This window comes from Octopus sinensis, linkage group LG11, assembly GCF_006345805.1.
Source record: "Octopus sinensis linkage group LG11, ASM634580v1, whole genome shotgun sequence".
Taxonomy (NCBI): domain Eukaryota; kingdom Metazoa; phylum Mollusca; class Cephalopoda; order Octopoda; family Octopodidae; genus Octopus; species Octopus sinensis.
The window spans coordinates 52,619,062-52,634,061 of record NC_043007.1 but is presented as its reverse complement, the minus strand read 5'-3'; positions in this window follow the sequence as shown (position 1 = coordinate 52,634,061).

Here is a 15,000-nt window from a genome sequence, read left to right as displayed (position 1 = left end):
TCACAGGAAAGGCACATAGGTATAAAGTCTTCTGGCAAGGTAACATGGATGGGGTAGGGGGTGTAGGCATTCTCCTTGCAGAGAAATGGGTGGATAAGGTCATAGAGGTTGTCAGAGTTTGCGATAGAGTGCTTAAGCTCAGGTTAGTCCTACAGAGTGGCACAGCTATGATTATCTCCGCCTATGCCCCACATGCAGGGCTACCAAATGATCAGAAGGACCACTTTTATGATACCCTTCTACAGGCTACCTCAAAGACTAGTGGCAAGGACCTCATCTTTGTGGGTGGAGACTTTAATGGGCATGTTGGGCGGAAATCGGGTATCTTCACTGGGGTACACGGTGGCCATGGTATTGGCACCAGAAATGATGAGGGAACTAGACTACTGGAATTCTGTGATGCATGTAACCTTTTAATCTGCAACACTAACTTCAGGAAGCCTGACTGCCACCTTATAACCTATCAGTCAGGAGACTTCGCTAGCCAAATAGACTTCATCCTCACCAGACAGCAGGATGCAGGGTTGCTCTTAAATACAAAGACCCTCCCGGGTGAAGAGTGTATTCCTCAGCATAGGCTAATCATTAGTGACTTTAGGCTCGAGGCCAGAAGGACTCCAAAAAGCAGACCAATCCAGAAAAGAAGGCTTTGGAAGCTAAAGAACCCTTCACATGGTCAGAGATTTAGGGACATCCTCATCAAGAAATTTGATGAGAGGGAGGAGGAGCTACAGACGTCGGACATAGAAGGTAGCTGGAAATTCCTACAGGACAGCTTGCTGAGTGCCACAGACCAAGTCTGTGGATGGTGCAAAGTCCCTTCCAGACCTAGAGTTACGTGATGGTGGAATAGTGCAGTAGACAAAGCCATTAGTGCAAAGAAACAGGCCTGGAAAGCCTGGAGGGATGGGGGTAGTAGGGAACCGTACCAAGTAGCCAAAAGGGAGGCCGGGCGGCAGGTATACATAGCCAAAGATATAGCAGAAAAGAAGAAGTTTGCCAATGTCCAGCGACGTGAGGACCAAAGAACTGAGGTATTTCGGATTGCTAGACAGTGTGTGAGAGAAAATAGTGATGTTACAGGAGAGAAATGTGTCCGCATGGATGATGGGGCACTTGCTTTTAATGTTGGTGAAAAGAAAGAGGCTTGGAGAAGCCATTATGAAAGACTGCTGAATGTGGAGAATGAATGGGAGGAAGAGAGCCTGCCAAATGTTGACCCAGTAGAGGGACCAGCTATCTAAATAGAGAGCTCCCTTGTAGTTAAGGCAATTAAGGGTATGAAACCAGGTAAAGCCCCCGGCCCATCAGGTATCACTGCTACGATGCTTAAAACAGCTGGTTATGTGGGCTATGGCCTAGTCACCCGCATTGTAAACCAGGTAGTTCATAATGGAGTCATACCCAATGACTGGCGTAGCAGCACCATAGTCAACTACTACAAGGGTAAGAGTGATGATCTAGATAGAAATAACTACAGGGGTGTTAAACTGTTGGATCAGGTGATGAAGGTCACAGAGAGGGTCATAACCCATCTCATTAGGGAGAGAATTTGCTTAGATGAGATGCAGTTCGGTTTTGTGCCGGGTAGAAGCACCACTGATGCTATATTCCTGGTCCGACAACTGCAGGAGAAGTACCTAGCTAAAGATAAACCCCTCTACATAGCTTTTGTGGACTTGGAGAAAGCCTTTGACAGGGTTCCCCAATCCCTTATCTGGTGGTCGATGCGGAAACTGGAGATTGACGAATGGCTAATAAGGGCTGTACAGGCTATACAGACAGGCTGTCAGCAAGGTTAGGATTGGCAACGAATATAGTGAAGAATTCCGGGTAGAAGTAGGTGTACACCAAGGCTCAGCCCTCAGTCCCCTTTTATTCATCATAGTCCTCCAGGCAATAACAGAGGAATTCAAAACAGGTTGCCCCTGGGAGCTTCTCTATGCTGATGACCTGGCTCTCATAGCAGAATCACTACCGAAACTAGAAAAGAAATTTCGGGTGTGGAAACAAGGGTTAGAATCAAAGGGCCTTAGAGTAAATGTAGCAAAGACCAAAGTTATAGTAGGCAGAAAGGCAAACTCAGCACACACCCCATCGGGCAGGTGGCCCTGCTCAATCTGTAGGAAAGGTGTAGGTAGAAACTCCATAAGATGCACCCATAAGATGGACGCATAAGAGGTGCAGCAACATCAAAGGGAAATTAACTGATAAGATAGCTTTCATGTGCGGCAGATGCACAGGAACAATAGACACCACAAATACTCAGAAAACAGATTCCATCACACTCCAGGGGGAGAAACTAGTAGTTGATAGTTTCCGCTACCTGGGTGACCAAGTTAGTAGTGGAGGTGGATGCTCAGAGAGTGTCATCACTAGAATACAAATAGCCTGGGCAAAGTTTAGAAAGCTCCTACCCCTACTGGCGACAAAGGGTCTCTCACTCAGAGTGAAAGGTAGATTGTATGATGCATGTGTGCGAACTGCCATGCTTCACGGCAGTGAAACATGGGCCGTGACTGCAGAGGACATGCGTAGATTTGAAAGAAATGAAGCTAGCATGATCCGCTGGATGTGTAATGTCAGTGTGAATGCACGACAGAGTGTAAGCACCCTGAGAGAAATGCTAGACATAAGAAGCATCAGATGCGGTGTGCAAGAGTGACGCTTGCGATGGTATGGTCATGTACTGCGGATGGATGAGGTGAGATGTGTGAAGAAGTGCCACTCCCAAACAGTTGAAGGAATCAGGGGGAGAGGTAGTCCCAGGAAGACATAGGATGAGGTAGTCAAGCATGACCTCTGAGCGTTGGGCCTCACTGAGGCAATGGCGAAGGACCGAGATCTCTGGAGATGTGCTGTGACTACAAAGACCCGGGATGCTTCCGGCTCCAGTTCCGCATAGACCCTGCCCATTCAAAGTACCTTGGATCCCGGAACGTCTCGCTGTGCTTGAGGAGACCTGTTGAGTCAAGTGCATGTACACGAACATCGAAACAAATATCAATGGAAATAGTAGTTGTGATACCTGTGTCGGTGGCACATAAAAAGCACCATCCGAACGTGGCCGTTGCCAGCGCTGCCTCGACTGGCTTCTGTGCCGGTGGCACATAAAAAGCACCATCCAAATGTGGCCGATGCCAGTGCCGCCTTGGCTGGCTTCTGTGCCGGTGGCACGTTAAAAGCACCAACCGATCGTGGCCGATGCCAGACCCCCCCTGGCACCTGTGCAGGTGGCACGTAAAAAGCACCCACTACACTCGCAGAGTGGTTGGCGTTAGGAAGGGCATCCAGCTGTAGAAACACTGCCAGATCAGACTGGAGCCTGGTGCAGCCCTGGCTTCCCAGACTCCGGTCGAACCGTCCAACCCATGCTAGCGCGGAAAACGGACGTTAAACGATGATGATGATGATGATGATATATATATATATATATATATATATATATAGCGGCGTATGTACACTTTGTTCTCTTATATGTAAGTACACATTTCACTAAACTTTGTATGACTTCAACACTCCCTTTCCCCCCTCTCTCACAATTCTTTGCTTTTCTTGCTTTGCACTTCACTATGTCCCTGTCTTTCCCTTTTTTCTTGCCAATCCTTGATTCTTCGGTCTACATAATCTCTCTCTTTCTTCTCCCCCTCCTTTATTCCTTTGTTCCTCTTTTTCTCTCTCTTCTCTTCTAATGTGGCCTACTACTAGCCCTTTTGCATTGGACCATGGTTACAGTCACATCATAAGGCTTAATTCTCAACATGCCAGCTGAATTCAATTCGTCTCCAGTCAAAAGACGCCTGTTATTATGTCCTGTTATTATAATTATTATTATTATTGTTTTTTTGTGTTTATATTCGTATTTTTATTTTTTTGTATTATTTTTATATTTATATTCGTGTAACATCATCTGTTTTTCCGTCCTTGTTTCGTATACATTCGATCCTTTTTCCAATGCTCTTAGCTTAGTTTTTCCTTGAGGCTGGACAGATTGGAGCAATCTTAAGATTAATCAGCTTAAATTGCGAGGATGATCTGGTTCTTGACTGAAGATTAAAGGCTTCGAATGACCCACCCGTGTTTTTTTTATCGTATATTTGGATGTTTTGCGTTCTTGTCCCATTTTGTATTTTATATATATATATATATATATATATATATTATATATATATATATATATATATATATATATTATATATATATATAGCGGCGTACGTACACTTTGTTCTCTTATATGTAAGTACACATTTCACTATATATATATATGTATATATAACGGGAAGGTTTACGAAAATAAACAAATGACGAAGGCAGGTGGATTACAAACAAACAAATGTATTAGTATAGCGCTCAGGAATAGAAATAGAAAAAGTATTTTACGTTTCGAGCCTACACACTTCGACAGAAAGATACACAGAAAAAAAACAAGGAGAGAAACAAGGAAAGAAAAAATGCGTGTAGGAGCTAACGATCTATCATGGCGTCCAGACTTCAGACAGTGGTCAGACGCAAGAGGGACAGTAGGGGAGATAACAGGGTCAAGTGACTTCCAAAATGAAGGTGCCCCCAACACAAAGGTGTGTGTGTGTATAAGAGAGTATGTATGTGCGTGTGAAAGAGGACTGGTGTTGTGGACGTGTGTGTGTATGTATGTGTGGGTGTGGGGATGGGTGTGTTGTGATGTGATATGTGTATGTATGTGTAGGTGGAAAGATGTGGGGATGGGTGTGTGGGCGGTGTGCTGTGGGTGGTGTGTTGTGACGTGATGTGTAATGTTGTATGGTGTAGTGTAGTGTGGTGTGACGTTGTGGGGAGGTGGGGGAGGCGAGAATGGGGAAAGCACCTGTGGGGCGTGGGTTCGGCTGGGGGTTGGGGTAAGGTATGTGGGGGAGAGGTGTCGGATAGCGGTGAGGTGTGTAGGGGAAGTTGTGGGGGAAGGGGTGGGGAAGATAGGGAAGGTGGAGTAGGGGTGGGTGGGTTTATGGGGGAGGGGAAGGTGGGTGCATGAGGAGATATATATATGTATATATATATACATATATATACTGGAGTAAACACATAAATGTGAAACAAGGTGGAAAAAAGAGTACTCAAATACCAGTGGTAGAGTAAAATTCAACAAAATCTGTTACTCTGAGTTTCTCGTTGCCGTTCATCAGACAGTTTTTGCTAGAATGGAACCGATATATCAATTCAATCTAGACTCTTACAAAAGCTACACCTTTTAAAAAAATGGACTTGTTTCATTGGCCCTTTAGAAATAACGGTCAATCTTCGAGCGATAAACAAAAAAAGCTCAAAAATATATGTATATATATATAAAAAATTATAAAAATTATAAAATTCGAGGAAAAAACCTTACATTGAATAAAATACATATTGACGTTAATGAAGAAAGTATAATTAATGCATAGAAATTAAAACCTATTATAAATATTACACTGCAATACATATTTATATTAAAGCGTACATATATATATATCAACATACACAGAAGGATGCGTGCAAACGCCATACATATAAACGTATTTATATAAATATGAATCTAAAATATACACATAAATGCATGCGTACATACATGTCCGCAATCTATCTCGCATGCAAGTTAAAATCATCGATGTAGCGATTCTCATATACTGAGTAAAGCTTAAGTAAGGGGGATGTAAAGTTGCATCAGTATCAGTTAGAGAAAAAAACGAAAGAAAGGAAGAGTGAGGAAAAGGAACGAAGAAGGGGGAAGGAAAAAAGAAAAAGGAGGGGTGGGAAAAAAACGAAATAAGAAAAATTATGTAACAAGCTGTGTAGCCGCGTTATTGACATATATGGAGACAAGTATACAAATACACAAGTTCGAATGGATTCATACACATACAGTCGTGTATATGTGCGCTTAAGCACAAACATACGCTCACTTACACATACACAGATACGCATGCTTACAAATACATATTCATGGCTATACACATACTTATATCAAAATTCTAATTGCTTTTTTTAAAAAAAAATGAGTGCAATAATAAAAAATATATACGAAAGACATATAAAATAAAATATAACACCCTATTTTGGATCATCTATAAATTAAAAATCAAGGTAATCCTATAGGGGCATACGACGGGGCTGAGTTATGTATGCTCATAGGAGCCTTTATTCTCCATAATCTAAAAATAGAATTCCCATTTATAGATGCAGGTTTATATAGGGATGACGGCCTTATAGCCACGCATAATCTAAACGGCCATGAATCAGATAGACTTAGGAAGGACCTCATTGCTTTCTTTCAAAGGATGGGCTTACGGGTTAAAATAGATGCTAACCTGAATAGTGTAGATTTTTTAGACGTAATTTTAATGTAAGGTCGGATAGATTTAAACCTTTCCGTAAGCCCAATGAAAAGCTATCGTATATTAGCAAAGATTCGAACCATCCACCAGTTATCCTTAGGAACTTAGTCAGTAATGTAGGTAGAAGAATATCTTCAATTTCTTCGGACGAGGCAGCATTCCATAATGCTGCACCTTATTACGATAGTGCATTAAAGAATAGTGGATTCTCTGAGAAGATCCAGTACAACCAGCTTAATGCTGGTAATAATGCTGCACGAAGAACTAGGACCAGGAAAGTTTTGTGGTTCAACCCGGCTTTCAATTTTGGCTGTAAAGACTAATATAGGTAAGGAATTTTTGAGATTAGTCTCTAAGCATTTTAAGCAGGGTCATAAATTCTATAGGATATTTAATAGAAGAACCCTGAAGGTTAGCTATTCTTGTTGCAGAAATTTCGCCTCTTACATTAGCCAGCATAATAGGAAGCTAATTGAGATTAGACATGGTGCCGAGCCCATTAAGAAATGCAATTTCAAAAACGAAAACTCCTGTCCGTTAGAAGGGAAATGTCTAGTGAAAGGAGTAGTTTATAGAGCCAAGGTGCAAGTAGAAGGCTCATCGGAATACAAGACATACACAGGGGCTTCAGAAAATTCATTTAAAACACGATTTTATTCACATAAAAATTCATTTAAATACCCAGAGAATAGGAAGAGGACCAGCCTAGCAAAATATGTCTGGGAACTAAAAGAAAAGGAAACCCCGCCTTTCAACGTGACATGGAACATTCTGGACAGAGAGGCACCATACAGGCATGGAGCATACAGAAATAATTTTAAATGCAAACTTTGCCTATTAGAAAAAATGTACATTTTATTCAAAGACAATAATTCTTTGAATCAAAGAAGTGAGCTAATGAACTTATGTAGGCACGCAACTAAATTTAAAATGTCGAATATAAATATACCATATGGATAGAGTATATATTTTGTATTTTTGATTTTTGAAATTTTGATTTTGACTCTTGAACTAGTATGTAAACGCTACGATGGATTTTGTTTCGCGCTATGCAGATTTCATTCCGTATAGCAAAGTCTTATATTTCTACATATACATTAGGAAAAACCTTTGACTTTGTTTATTTCATGTTATTGTATTGTATAGGATTACCTTGATTTTTAATTTATAGATGATCCAAATAGGGTGTTATATTTTATTTTATATGCCTTTCGTATATATTTTTTATTATTGCACTCATTTTTTTTAAAAAAAGCAATGTTATCAAAAATTAGAATTTTGATATAAGTATGTGTATAGCCATGAATATGTATTTGTAAGCATGCGTATCTGTGGATATGTGTAAGTGAGCGTATGTTTGTGCTTAAGCGCACATATACACGACTGTATGTGTATGTGTATGAATCCATTCGAACTTGTGTATTTGTATACTTGTCTCCATATATGTTAATAACGCGGCTACACAGCTTGTTACATAATTTTTCTTATTTCGTTTTTTCCCCACCCCTCCTTTTTCTTTTTTCCTTCCCCCTTCTTTGTTCCCTTTCCTCTCTCTTCCTTTCTTTCGTTAGAGATGATAATAAACCGTACAGGAATAATCACAATAAAACTGATAGTAATTATAAAAAAATAACTATAGAAAAAAGAATAACAATCATAGCCTTAACTTTACGCCAAAAATAATATTAGAAACAAACGAAATAAGGATAATATCTGGTTAATAATCCTTTTCGCGATGCAACTTAAAACAAACATAGTTCATTCTACAATAAGCACCTGAACCTAAATAACAAATACTCAGAAATCTTTAGGAATAAAGTTAGAGTAGGTCATAGCTTAACTAACAACCTAGCTACTATCATAGCCTCGATCAACAATAAAAAGCTAGATGCCTTCTATGGAACTAGGAAAAATAACAACATAAATCATAGCAACCATTTGAAACGTCATCCCCAATAACTCGCCTTCAAATAACGCAGACAACTACTTTATAAATAATAACCCCTTCAACACAACATACACTCTGATAAGCTTAATAATTTATGTGGCTATAGGGATAAAAACGATTGTAAATTCTCTGATATTTGTAAAACTAAAAACGTAATCTATCAATGCAATGTACTCACAAATAATTACAAGAAATCTTATATAGGAGCAACTAAAAACGAAATGATATTTAGATACAATTCCCACAGATGTAGTTTCAGAAATAGAAGTAAAGTGAACTCTACTGGACTTAGTAGTTACATTTGGGAATTGAAAGACAAAAATATTAACTATAGCTTAGAATGGTGCATCCTAGCCAAAACTTCCTCATATAACATTAACAATAATCGCTGTGATCTCTGTGTAAATGAGAAATTTTGTATCTTAATGGCCAAATCCCATCTACTTAATAAAAGACACGAGAAAAAAATTTATTTGTTTACATAAAGGCCAATTCATATTCTCAAAATATCGCTAAACTTATTGATCCTTTAATTATCGCTAATCCCTATTTTACAGATTATTAGCGAACCTGCTTAAGCTCTTATTTCCTCCCTTTAACCTTCCCATGTACCACTTAGTACTACTCAACTGTAGTTTGTTATACACAAAATAAATCTTATTGTTTTTCTATGCACTCTTCAACCTTTACTATTATTCCTTTACTTAGCCCATTGTACACACAGTATCGTACATACTTTAAATAATAACATTAGCCCTATACTAAGGCTTCCTTTGAAACTACATGAATTAACTTATAAGTTATAAATTAGCGTCACATATATCCGAATAACTACAACGGATATCCCCAATAGCTATAACTCCCTTGGCTTACACCGGCAGTCAACTATCCATGGGCACTGGATGATAGAACCTACGGACATGTGCAATTATGAAACTAACTAATTATAAGACCATGGATTTAACAAACTCTCTTCTCTTCTATCCTCCAATTGATACAATGAATTATGGAAGTTACTAAAATGTAAGACTATTGAATTAATGAACACTTTTCCTTTTTCCTTTCCTTATATATTCTTTCTATTTTCCTTATATTTATCTTTTGCCATACAACCGTTCTGAAGATGTCTATCAACTGTTACGAAGTAAATAAAAATTTACCCCAGCTTAATATACACAAACAACTGTAAATATACTCTTATCATAATTAAATAATAACCGATGATCCACTTCTCACTGTAAATTGCTCCATTTGTTATCGTCTCTCTATATATTAAACCATGGTTTTACCTTTAAATTACCTACTACCGTATACCTTACAAAAAATACCAGAAGCGCCAATGGATACATCTATCCCTTAGAAGGTTACATCACCTCTAACATATATCTTACACCCACAACATAGAATGGTAGTTAGTGACTTCAGGATCAGGGCTAAGTGGACGACCAGCATGGAGGAGAAGGGTCTGGAAGCTTAAAGATCCTGCGATTGGACAGAGATTTAGAGACATATTACTCGAAGCCTTTTACGAAATAGAAGGGGATATAGCTTAACACGATGTGGAAGACAACTGGAGGTTCCTATGGGACAACCTGACAAGGGCCACTGACCAGATCTGTGGTTGGTGCAAAGTCCCCTCTCGACCCAAAATAACGTGGTGGTGGAACAATGTTGTTGACAGGGCTATTAGAAAAAAGAAACAGGCTTGGAGGGACTGGAAGAACGGTGCTAGCAGGGAATTGTATCAGGCTGCCAGAAGGGAAGCTAGGAGACAGGTTTATTTAGCCAGAAGGGAAGCAGATAAGAAAATATTTGCCAATGTTCTGCACCGTGAGGACCAAAGAATTGAGGTATTTTGTGTTGCAAGACAGTGTGTGAGAGAGAATCGTGATGTTGTAGGAGAGAAATATGTCTGCATGGATGATGCTTCACTTGCATTAAACGAGGCTGCAAAGAGAGTGGTTTGGAGACACTACTATGAAAGGTTGCTCAATAAAGAAAATGAATGGGAGAAAGATAGTCTGCTGAATGTTGACCCAACAGAAGGACCAGCGATCCGAGTTGACAGTACCTTGGTAGATAAAGCAATTAAGAGTATGAAGACAGGGAAAGCTCCCAGCCCATCAGGAATCACTGCAGAGATGCTTAAAATATCTGGCAGTGTCAGCTATAGCCTAGTCACCTGCTTAGTTAACCAGGTGATACACGAAGGAGTCATACCCAATGACTGGTGTAGCATCACTATAGTCAACTGCTACAAAGGTAAAGGTGACGCTTTACATACAAATAATTACAGAGGTATCAGGTTGTTGGATGAGGTAATGAAGGTCATGGAGAGGGTCATAGCCCAACTAATTAGGGAGGGAGTCAGTTTAGATGAGATGCAGTTTGGGTTCTTGCCAGGGAAAAGCACCACTGATGCTATATTTCTAGTAAGACAGTTGCAGGAGAAATACCTAGCCAAAGATAAACCTCTGTACCTGGCTTTCGTTGACATGGAGAAAGCCTTCGACAGGGTCCTCCGATGCCTTATCTGGTGGTCAATGAGGAAACTAGGGATAGATGAATGGTTAGTGAGAGCTGTGCAAGCCATGTACAGGGACGCTGTCAGTAAGGTGAGTGTTGGCAACGAGTACAGTGAAGAATTCCGGGTGGCGGTAGGGGTCCACCAAGATTCAGTCCTTAGCCTCTTCCTATTTATCATAGCCCTCTGGGCAATAACAGAGGAATTCAAGACAGGATGCCCATCGGAGCTCCTCTATGCTGACGACCTTGCTCTAATTGCTGACTCACTATCAGAACTAGAGGAGAAGTTTCAGATGTGGAAACAAGGATTATGATCAAAGGGCCTTAGGATCAACCTAGCTGAAACTAGCCCGTTACGACCTATCACTTACCTTTTTATCTGTGAACTCTATGTATGTACATGCATATATCTTTTGTATGATGTAAAAGGATAAAATCTCTTTATATATGTATATGTATTAATGGATGTTTTTGCGCAGGTATGTATAGGCATGTGCATGTATTTGGTACCTATGTGTAGATATATGAATGCAGATTTGGACTAAAGTTTCGATTTTCGCTGTATGATATATGAATATAATGACATTGTATATTGTATTGCATTATTTATTGAATTAATTTAATGGCATCTCCCATAGGCATCTGTCTATATATTATGTTATACTATACTGTATATGTAATATGCAATACAATATATTATATCATATTATGTTGTGTTACACTGTATTATATTATAGTATGTTTTATGTGGTATTTTCCATCTACTATGTATTATGAATAGCAGAATGCACATATTCCATTATTGGTATTATTATTATTATTAATAATAATAATAATAGTTTTGGTAATGTAATGCAATGAACTTTGGACTTTGTATATGTACCCTTTGATGTGGATATATATGTATACTCCAGTATATATATTTGATTAACTGTAAACTTATGTGTATGTATATTATTATGTATATACTTATATATGTATATGCATGTGTATATACACTTATGTATGTATATGCATGTGTATATACACTTATGTATGTATATATATATATATATATATATATATATATATATATATATACAAAATGAGAAAATGGAGAAATATATCTAAATCATTCATCAACTATCAGATAATACCGAATCATATACTTTATTAAAACACTACACAAGAGCATTAAGATTAGATTAGCTCTTTAGTGTAATGGTCTTTAGTAGGGATGGGTACATCCTTCATTGATGAATTAATTAGTATTTTCTCCATTTTACTAGCAGTAATGATCCCGGAGGAACAAATGTACTATACTAGGGTGCATTCACATACACTATCAATACTTAGATTAATGAGTGGATGTTTCGAGTACACAAGTATGAGCAATTCCGATTCCTCAAAAGGTTAACTTTAGTTATAAAATGAGATAGGGGTTGTAAATTCAACCCTCCATGGGATAACATATATCCAATATACTGCTAGAGAAGTACCCAACAAAGCTAATACATAAATGTTAAGAATTGCGATGCAATTAATTCATTTACTGTATTAGGTGGGCAAAGGTAAAGAGCTAATCTAATCTTAATGCTCTTGTGTAGTGTTTTAATAAAGTATATGATTCAGTATTATCTGATAGTTGATGAATGATTTAGATATATTTCTCCATTTTCTCATTTTGTATTATTAATTTATGGTAAAAATAATTTTACCTTTGCCCACCTAATACAGTAAATGAATTAATTGCATCGCAATTCTTAACATTTATGTATTAGCTTTGTTGGGTACTTCTCTAGCAGTATATTGGATATATGTTATCCCATGGAGGGTTGAATTTACAACCCCTATCTCATTTTATATATATATATATATTCTTGTGTATGTGTACTTTGTTTCATATTTATATTTGCATTTTATATCTTCATAATTGTACTTTATAATCTCTGACGAGGCCTTGAGATATATATATATAAGTAACTCATTTTTAACTGCATATTACCTCAATACATCTGACTAATATAGGCATAATGAGATACCCTTATCTACAGGCTGAAACAGCTGTAAGATCCATTTTATATGTATTATTTTTATGGTATTATCTTACTTATTGGTGTATAGTGTTTTATTCTGTTTTACTCTGTTGGATTTGGATGTTCCTATTTAATTAGTTAATAAATTATATGAATTGGTATTATCTGTAAGTTGATGATTGTAAGGAATCTATTCCTCCATTTTCTTATTTTGTATTATGAATTTGAGGTAAAACATTTTATATTCGCCCATATAATACAATAAATGAACTAATTGCATTGCAATTGTAAACATTTATGTATTAGCCTTTTGGGTACTTCACTGGCAGTATATTGGATAAATGATATCCCATAGTGGGTTACACTCATAACCCCTATCTCACTTTGTACTTATAAATATACATATATATACATATATAAAAATGTATATATATATATATATACATATATATATGTGTATATATATACATATATGTATACATATATATGTATATATACATATCTATACATATACATGTATACATACATATATATATATATATATATTTATATATCTGTAAAATAATATGTGACAATTATTCAATAGCCAAGATAAAACTTTGAGTTTTGGATGACGAGGCGGAAATCCACAACACCATCTCTTCAGTTATCTGGCCATCTGATAAACGCTATGAAAAAAGACCATTATACAAAGGGAAATTGCTGTGTTATAATTCCGCTACTTATATAAAAGTGCTAATCCAATGACCGCTAGTTAAAATAAGGTTAAAAGTTCATAGTAAACACGTAAGCATGCATACACATGCGTACGTATACATCACTATGAAAACGTACACCGAAGAGATGGTGTTGTGGATTTCTACCTCGGTATCCAAAAGTTTTATCTTGGCTATTGAATAATTGTCATATATTTTACAGATAAATTTCCTCTATTTACATAATATTGAGGTCTCTTTCTTTGTTTTGTTATCTTACAATTTTTACCAATTATATATATATATACAATAATAAATCTCTGTGCGAGGTTTAAACAGTAGCTGCACGACATCGTAAACTATATTTTCCACTTAAATGTGGCTAACCCCTAAGGGTGGATGCTACTGTAGCTTGTAGTCCCAAGAGGACACCTCCTTCAACTGGCTATTGACACACTGTATGTGCCCTATCAGTATATTTAGAAGATTCAAAATAAAATTGCAGAAGACAAAAAGAGAAACAAACACTTAATCCAGCAAGATTAACACAAAGTTGAATTATGTAACTCATTTTAACGAGTTTTTTGCATTTATTTATCACATCTGTACCATTGGAAACTCCTGAACCAGTTTTTTGTGTCCCACAAGAAGAGTCGATGCTAGATGTGTCAGAACAATTGTTGTGATTAATAATATATTCTCATATATTCCATCTTCTGTTTTTAATTTGTTATATATGGATATATATATATATATATATATATATATATATATATATATATATATATATATATATATATAGAAGGAGCTTCTACAGGACTAGAACTGTTTCATTCAAGAGAAATCTTCAGGAAGCTAGTTAACAAGAATTGTATTGGCATTTATACATTTAGGCAGGTTTAACAGGGTGTTGGTGGGGGACTTTTTTGGGGGTAGGCATAGCGCAAAATATCATACTTGGGGGAGTGGTCAAGGAGTCAGTGTTAAATTAGATAGAAGAATAAATAAATAAAAAAATAAATTTAAAAAAAAAATAAATAAAATAAAAAAAAATATATAAATAAAATAAAAAATAAAAAAATAAAAAACCTATATATAAAAAAACCTATATATAAAAAAAACCTATATATAAAAAAAAGGGGGAATAGAGTTTTAGGTAAATAAGGAGATTCTCACTTATACCTATGCACACATGTATACATACATACACACACATACAAACATATATACATATACATACACACATACATACACACACACATATATATACATATATATACACTTACACATACACATACATATACATATCTACACATACACATATATGTATACATACACACACTCACATGCATACACGTATACACACATGTATATATACACACATGTATATATACACACACGACCTCACATACATATACGCACAGAAAAATATATATACACATACACACACATACTCACATACACGCATACAC